This window comes from Arachis ipaensis, chromosome B8, assembly GCF_059453495.1.
Source record: "Arachis ipaensis isolate K30076 ecotype BB chromosome B8, ASM5945349v1, whole genome shotgun sequence".
NCBI lineage: Eukaryota > Viridiplantae > Streptophyta > Magnoliopsida > Fabales > Fabaceae > Arachis > Arachis ipaensis.
In genome coordinates, this window is record NC_142443.1 from 39,791,357 (window position 1) to 39,800,448 (window position 9,092).

The following is a 9,092-nucleotide window of genomic DNA, read 5'->3' on the forward strand; positions in this document are numbered from 1 at the left end:
ATAAACCATAAAATAGTGGTTTATCAGCGTCCCATTATTCACAGGATTCCTTTCAGAAGTGTACATGAACTGGTTATTTGCAACCATGTCAATGAGTTCTTGAGCTTCTGCAGGCGTTTTCTTTAGGTGGATGGATCCACCTGCAGAATGGTCCAGTGACATCTTTGATAACTCAGATAGACCATCATAGAATATATCCAGAATAGTCCATTCTGAAAGCATGTCAGAAGGACACTTTTTGGTCAGTTCCTTGTATCTCTCCCAAGCTTCATAGAGGGATTCTCCTTCTTTCTGTCTGAAGGTTTGAACATCCACTCTAAGCTTGCTAAGCTTTTGAGGAGGAAAGAACTTGGCTAAGAAAGTCGTGACCAGTTTATCCCAAGAGTTCAGGCTATCTTTAGGTTGAGAGTCCAACCATACTCTAGCTCTGTCTCTTACAGCAAACGGGAAAAGCATAAGCCTATAGACCTCGGGATCAACCCCATTGGTCTTAACAGTATCACAGATCTGCAAGAATTCAGTTAAGAACTGAAAAGGATCTTCAGATGGAAGTCCATGAAACTTGCAGTTCTGTTGCATCAGAGAAACTAATTGAGGTTTAAGCTCAAAATTGTTTGGTCCAATGGCAGGGATTGAGATGCTTCTTCCATGTAATATGGAATTTGGTGGAGTAAAGTCACCAAGCATCTTCCTTGCATTGTTATTATTTTCGGCCATGTCTCCTTCTTTTTCAAAAATTTCTGTCAGATTTTCTCCAGAGAGTTGTGCTTTGGCTTTCCTTAGCTTCCTCTTCAGAGTCATTTCAGGTTTAGAATCAGCTTCAACAAGAATGTTCTTATCCTATGTCACAGTATAGAGATTCCTTTATATGAGTAGAAGAAAATAGGAATAGAAGATGGAGAATCCAAACACAAGGGTGAGGAGTAGGTTCGAATTCTTAGATGAAGAGGAGTGTTAGTAAATATATAAATAAATAAATAATTAGAAGGAGATGAGAGAGAGGGAATTTCGAAATTAATTAAATTAAAAATAAAATTTAAAGTTAAATTTTGAAAATTAAAATTGAAATCAAATTAAATTAAAAATTAAAACAATTAGTTAATAAAAAAAATTTGAAAAAGGGGGAAGAGATTTTCGAAAATTAGAGAGAGAGAATTAGTTAGGTAGTTTTGAAAAAGATATGATTGAAACAAAAAGATAGGATTGATTAAAAAATTTGAAAATCAATTTTAAAAAGGTAAGAAGTTAGAAAGGAAGTTAGAAAAGATTTTGAAATTGATTTTGAAAAAGATGTGATTGAAATTTAAAAAGATGTGATTGAAAAAAGATAGGATTGATTGAAAAATATTTGAAAAAGAATTTTAAAAAGATTTGATTTTGAAAATTAAAGTTGATTACTTGACTAACAAGAAACTAAAAGATATGATTTAAAATTTAAAGATTGAACCTTTCTTAATAGGCAAGTAACAAACTTAATATTTTTGAATCAATCACATTGATTGTTAGTGATATTTTCGAAAATATGACATAAACATAAGAAAAAGATTTTGAAAATTATGAAATAAGATAAGAAAAAGATTTTTGAAAATCATTTTGCAATTTTCGAAAATTATGAAAGAAATTTTGAAAAAGATTTGATTTTTGAAAAAAATTTGAAAAAGATAGAATTTTTAAATTGAAAATTTGATTTGACTTATAAAAAATAACTAAATTTTTAAAATTTTTGAAAATGTCAATCCAAATTTTCGAAAATTTATGAGAGAAAAAAGGGAAAGATATTTTTTTGATTTTTGAATTTTTAATGAAGAAAGAGAAAAACAACCCAAAGACTCAATGCACGAAAATTTTGGATCAAAACATGTGATGCATGCAAGAACACTATGAATTTCAAGATGAACACCAAGAACACTTTGAATGTCAAGATGAACACCAAGAACTTATTTTTGAAAAATTTTGAAGAAAAGAAAACATGTAAGACACCAAACTTAGAAATTTTTAATTTTTTAGACATTAACAAATTGAAAATGCATATGAAAAACAAGAAAAGACACAAAACAAGAAAATATGAAGATCAAACAAGAAGACTGGCCAAGAACAACTTGAAGATCATGAAGAATGCAATGCATGAATTTTCGAAAAAATTTTTAAGAAAAATAAAAGAATGCAATTGACACCAAACTTAAAAATTGACACTAGACTCAAACAAGAAACACAAAATATTTTTGGTTTTATGATTTTATTAAATTTTTTTTTGTATTTTTCGAAAATTGATTGGGAAAAACAAAAAAGAAAATATTTTTGTATTTTTCGAAAATAAGAAATAAAAAGCTTAAAATTAAAATAAAATTACCTAATCTGAGCAATAAGATGAACCGTCAGTTGTCCAAACTCGAACAATCCTCGACAACGGCGGCAAAAACTTAGTGCGCAGAAATCGTGACGGTTCCATTCCTTGGTAACGGCACTGAAAACTTTATACGCCCGTTCATAATCTTAATTCTTTGTCATAACTTCGCACAACTGACCAGCAAGTGCACTGGGTCGTCCAAGTAATAAACCTTACGTGAGTAAGGGTCGATCCCACGGAGATTGTCGGCTTGAAGCAAGCTATGGTCACCTTGTAAATCTCAGTCACGCGGATTCAAATGGTTATAGAGTTTTAATAATTAAAAGATAAATAAAACATAAACTAGGATATAAATACTTATGTAATTCATTGGTGAGAATTTCAGATAAGCGTATAGAGATGCTTTTGTTCCTCTGAACCTCTGGTTTCCTGCTGTCTTCATCCAATCATTCCTACTCCTTACCATGGCAAGCTTTATGTAGGGCATCACCGTTGTTAATGGCTACATCCCATCCTCTCTGTGAAAATGGTCCAATGCGCTGTCACTGCATGGCTAATCATCTGTCGGTTCTCGATGCATACTGGAATAGGATTTACTATCCTTTTGCGTCTGTCACTACACCCAGCACTCGCGAGTTTGAAGCTCGTCACAGCCATCCCTTCCCAGATCCTACTCGGAATACCACAGACAAGGTTTAGACTTTTCGGATCTCAAGAATGGCCATCCATGGGTTCTAACTTATACCACGAAGATTCTAATATCTCGGACTCGGTCCTCTGTATTAGATATCTAAGAGATACTCATTCTAGCTTGTTTGCATGTAGAACGGAAGTGTTTGTCAGGCACGCGTTCATAGGTGAGAATGATGATGAGCGTCACATAATCATCACATTCATCATGTTCTTGGGTGCGAATGGATATCTTAGAATAGGAATAAGCTTGAATTGAATAGAAAAACAATAGTACTTTGTATTAATTCATGAGGAACAGCAGAGCTCCACACCTTAATCTATGGAGTGTAGAAACTCTACCGTTTGAAAATACATAAGTGATAATGGTCCAGGCATGGCCGAATGGCCAGCCCCCATGAAAGTCTAAGATAGCATAAAACTGATCAAAGATCCCTAATACAGTAAAAAGTCCTATTTATACTAAACTAGTTACTAGGATTTACAGAAATGAGTAAATGATGCAGAAATCCACTTCCGGGGCCCACTTGGTGTGTGCTTGGGCTGAGCATTGAGCTTTATACGTGTAAAGGTCTTTCTTGGAGTTGAACACCAGTTTGTAACCTGTTTCTGGCGTTTAACTCCACTTTGCAACCTGTTTCTGGCGTTTGACTCCAGAATGCAGCATGGAGTTTGACTATTATATATTGCTGGGAAAGCCCTGGATATCTACTTTCCAATGCAATTGGGAGCGCGCCATTTGGAGTTCTGTAGCTCCAGAAAATCCACTTTGAGTACAGGGAGGTCAGAATCCAACAGCATCTGCAGTCCTTCTTCAACCTCTGAATTTGATTTTTGCTCAAGTCCCTCAATTTCAGTCAAAAAATACCTGAAATTACAGAAAACACACAAACTCATAGTAAAGTCCAGAAATGTGATTTTTATTTAAAAACTAATAAAAATATACTAAAAACTTACTAAATCATACTGAAAACTATGTAAAAACAATGCCAAAAAGCGTATAAATTATCCGCTCATCAGTACCTCACTATTGTTATTGACAAAATGGTCCTTAAAAGGTTTTAAAATTTGACAAGCGTACCCACGAGTTCACCGGAGCACATTTCCGGCAAGCACAGTGCTGATGTAGCCACCGTGTTTTGGTGACTTGGCAAACCACCCCCAAAGTTCCCTCCCCAACGCACACTCCCTCCCCTTCCCTCTCCCTCCCTGTCGCAGCCCCCATCCCCAACGCACACTTCTCCCTAATCGCAGTCCCCGCCGCATCACAAGCCCCTCCCCAACGTACACTTTCCATTCCTCCCTCAACACCACCATTCACAGCAACAACAACTTTAACATCAACAGAGTTGTCCCAAATCATGAATTGTTCCAAATTTTTAGGTTAAATTATCATTCAAAAAGATTAATCACAATAAAACTCAGAAACAAATTCATATACAATAATCAAAATAAAATAAAATAAAATAAAATAAAAATTAATACAGACACCACCAAAGCAAGAATAGAAGAAGAACACCAGACACAGAGGGGGCAAGGACACGATAGAGCCAAGATGGAACCCAGACAAAGGAGACATGGCAACGACTGGGGGCTAGCTGCAAGCAGATACAAGCAGTGAAGGCGACAGCGGTGAAGGCGTGCAGAGAACGCAATGCTACAAAGGAGACACTGGCGGACGCAGAAGACCTGACGATGAGATGGCGACAGTGCGGTGTCGATGACACTGGCTCTGTAAGACTGAGAAGGTTGAGCTCTACTGCTATTTTAGCGGAGAGTGAATTGAGAGTGTGAGACACTATGTTGGGAAAGGGATTAGAATTCAAAGAGGCAAGGGAAGGGGATTAGGGTTTAGAAAGGGGGATTTTGGACTGAGGAGGGGGGAAGTGCGTTGCAGATGGGGAATTAGGGTTAGAGAGGGGGAGGGAAGAATTAGGGTTGGGGAGGGGGGAGAATGCATTCAAGAAGGGGAAGAGGGGAGTGCGTTGGGGAGGGGGAAGGAGAAGGAGAAGAATTAGGGTTAGAGAGGGGGAGGGAAGGATTAGGGTTGGGGAGGGGGGAGAATGCATTCAAGAAAGGGAAGGGGGGAGTGCGTTGGGGAGGGGGAAGGAGAAGGAGAAGAATTAGGGTTGGGGGGTATTTGCCATGTCATCAAAACGCAGTGGCCATGTCAGCACTGTGCTTGCCGGAAATGTGCTCCGGTGAACTCATGGATACGCTTGTCAAATTTTAAAATCTTTTAAGGACCATTTTGTCAATAACAATAGTGAGGTACCAAAATGTCAGCGGTTGAATCTTTCGGGTACTGATTTGGTCATTACCTCATCTTCTTAATTAAGTAATTATTTTAGTTTTCAAATTTATTTTTCTCTTAGTTTTTGAAATTTATATTTTAATTTTTAATTATTTTATTTTATCTTATTATTTTTTATTTATTTTTAATTATTCAATTTGTTTCTACTTAAATAAAATAAAAACAAAAATATATTTTATTTGCAATTCATATCAATTTTCTTTTATCCATCATGGACCTAAATGGAAATGAACAGTCCAGAAGGACTCTAGGGTCATATGCTAACCCCACTACTGCTGCATATAGGAGTAGCATCTGTATACCTCCCATCAGAGCAAGCATTTTTGAGCTAAATCCTCAACTCATTGTCATGGTGCAGCAAAATTGCCAGTATTCCGGTCTTCCACAGGAAGAACCTACTGAGTTTCTGGCACAGTTCTTGCAAATTACTGACACAGTACATGACAAGGAAGTAGATCAGGATGTCTACAGATTATTACTGTTTCCATTTGCTGTAAAAGATCAAGCTAAGAGGTGGTTAAATAACCAACCTACAGCAAGCATATGAACATGGAAACAGTTATCAGACAAATTCCTGAATCAATATTTCCCTCCAAAAAGGATGACACAGCTAAGGCTGGACATCCAAGGCTTTAAACAAGAGGATGATGAATCCCTCTATAACGCCTGGGAGAGGTACAGAGGGATGCTAAGGAAATGCCCCTCTGAAATATTTTCAGAGTGGGTGCAGTTAGACATCTTCTACTATGGGCTTACAGAAAAAGCTCAGGTATCTCTAGACCACTCAGCTGGTGGATCTATACACATGAGAAAAACTATTGAAGAGGCTCAAGAGCTTATCGATATAGTTGCTAGAAATCAGGATCTGTACATAAGTAATGAGTCCTCCATGAAAGAAGAAGCTAAGGCAGTATCAACTGACTTTAGTCCTCAGGAACAAGTTTGTGAACTCGATCAGCAACTATCTTCTATAACAAGGCAGTTAGCAGAATTTAAGGAGATGCTACAAGAAACCAAAATTGCTAACAAGGATATGGAATCACAATTGAATCAGACAAAACAGTAGTTATCAAAACAGATAACAGAGGAGTGCCAAGCAGTTCAATTAAGAAGTGGAAAAACATTAAATATCTCAACTCAAAGCAGTAAAAAGCCAAGAAAAGAACAGCTGACAGAGGATTAGCAACCTGCTACCCAAAATCCCTCTGAGGACAGTAAGAGCCCAGAGAGGAATAAGTCTGGCGTTCAAACGCCAGAAAAGGGTAGGAATATGGCGTTCAACGCCCAATCCATGTCCAAATCTAGCATTCAAACGCCAATGAGGGATCAGACACCTGCAAGTGCTGATAATAACTCCCTCAAGAAGGCTTCTCAACCTGCCTCTGTAGGAAATAAACCTGCAGCAACTAAGGTTGAAGAATATAAAGCCAAGATGCCTTATCCTCAGAAACTCCGCCAAGAGGAACAGGATAAACAATTTACCCGCTTTACAGACTATCTCAGGACTCTTGAAATCAAGATTCCGTTTGCAGAGGCACTTGAGCAAATACCCTCTTATGCTAAGTTCATGAAAGAGATCTTAATTCATAAGAAGGATTGGAGGGAAACTGAAAAAGTCTTCCTCACTGAAGAGTGTAATGCAGTCATTTTAAAGAGCTTACCAGAAAAGCTTAAGGATCCTGGGAGCTTTATGATACCATGCACATTAGAGGGTACTTGTACCAAGACAGCTCTATGTGATCTTGGGGCAAATATCAACCTAATCCCTGCATCCACTATCAGAAAGCTTGGCTTGACTGAAGAGGTCAAACCAACCCAGATCCGTCTTCAACTTGCTAATGGCTCCATTAAATACCCATCAGGCATAATTGAGGACATGATTGTCAAGGTTGGGCCATTTGTCTTTTCTACTGACTTTGTAGTGCTGGAAATGGAGGGGCACAAGAGTGCAACTCTCATTCTAGGAAGACCTTTCCTAGCAACTGGACGAACCCTCATTGATGTCCAAAAAGGGGAAGTGACCTTGAGAGTCAATGAGGATGAGTTTAGGCTGAATGCTGTTGAGGCAATGAAGCATCCAGGCACATCAAATGACTGCATGAGTGTTGATATTATTGACTCCCTAGTAGAGGAGATCAACTTGGCTGAGAGTCTCGAATCAAAGCTAGAAGACATCTTTAAAGATGTTTAGCCTGATTTGGAGGAACCAGAGGAAATAAAAGAACCTCTGAAAAGTCCTCAGGAAGAGGAGAAACCTCCTAAACCCGAGCTCAAACCACTACCACCATCCCTGAAATATGCATTTCTGGGAGAAGGTGACACTTTTTCGGTGATCATAAGCTCTGCTTTAAATCCACAGGAAGAGAAAGTACTACTTCAAGTGCTAAGGACACACAAGACAGCTCTTGGGTGGTCCATAAGTGATCTTAAGGGCATCAGTCCAGCAAGATGCATGCACAAAATCCTATTGGAGGACGATGCTAAGCCAGTGTTCAACCACAGAGGCGGCTAAATCCAGCCATGAAGGAGGTGGTGCAGAAAGAGGTCACCAAGTTACTAGAGGCTGGGATTATTTATCCTATTTTTGATAGCCCCTGGGTGAGCCTTGTCCAAGTTGTCCCCAATAAAGGAGGCATGACAGTGGTTCATAATGAAAAGAATGAACTGGTTCCTACAAGAACAGTTACAGGGTGACGTATGTGTATTGATTACAGAAAGCTCAATACAGCCACCAGGAAGGATCACTTTCCTTTACCATTCATAGACCAGATGCTAGAGAGACTAGCAGATCATGAATATTACTGCTTTTTGGATGGCTATTCAGGTTACAATCAAATTGCAGTAGATCCTCAGGACCAAGAGAAAACAGCATTCACATGTCCTTCTGGAGTTTTTGCCTACAGAAGGATGCCTTTTGGTCTGTGCAATGCACCTGCAACCTTTCAGAGGTGCATGCTCTCTATCTTCTCTGATATGGTAGAGAAATTTCTGGAATTCTTCATGGATGACTTTTCAGTATTTGGAGACTCATTCAGCTCCTGCCTTGACCATTTAGCACTTATTCTGAAAAGATGCTAAGAGACCAACCTAGTTTTAAACTGGGAAAAATGTCACTTTATGGTGACTGAAGGAATTGTCCTTGGGCATAAAATTTTAAACAAGGGAATAGAGGTGGATCAAGCTAAAGTAGAGGTAATTGAAAAATTACCACCACCTGCCAATGTTAAGGCAATCAGAAGCTTTTTGGGGCATGCAAGATTCTATATGAGGTTTATAAAGGATTTTTCAAAAATTGTAAAACCTCTGAGCAATCTGCTAGCTGCTGACACGCCATTTGTGTTTGACACAGAGTGTCTACAGGCGTTTGAAACTCTGAAAGCTAAGCTGGTCACAACACCAGTTATTTCTGCACCAGACTGGACACTACCATTCGAGCTAATGTGTGATGCTAGTGACCATGCCATTGGTGCAGTACTGGGACAGAGACATAACAAGCTTCTGCATGTCATTTATTACGCTAGCCGTGTTCTAAATGACGCACAAAAGAATCACGCAACCACAGAAAAAGAGCTGCTTGCAATGGTTTATGCCATTGACAAGTTTAGATCATACTTAGTAGGATCAAAAGTGATTGTGTACACTGACCACGCTGCTCTTAAATATCTACTTACAAAGCAGAATTCAAAACCCAGGCTCATAAGATGGGTGTTGCTTCTGCAAGAGTTTGATATAGAAATAAGA

At 38.4% G+C, this 9,092-nt stretch overlaps 1 non-coding gene across 1 annotated transcript; it reads left to right on the forward strand.

The window, feature by feature from the left end:
- Positions 1 to 216: 216 nt before the first annotated feature.
- LOC148547765 (small nucleolar RNA R71) lies at positions 217 to 324 on the forward strand. Its single transcript, XR_015898917.1, has one exon. It is a non-coding gene; the product is annotated as a small nucleolar RNA R71 (small nucleolar RNA).
- Positions 325 to 9,092: the final 8,768 nt, after the last annotated feature.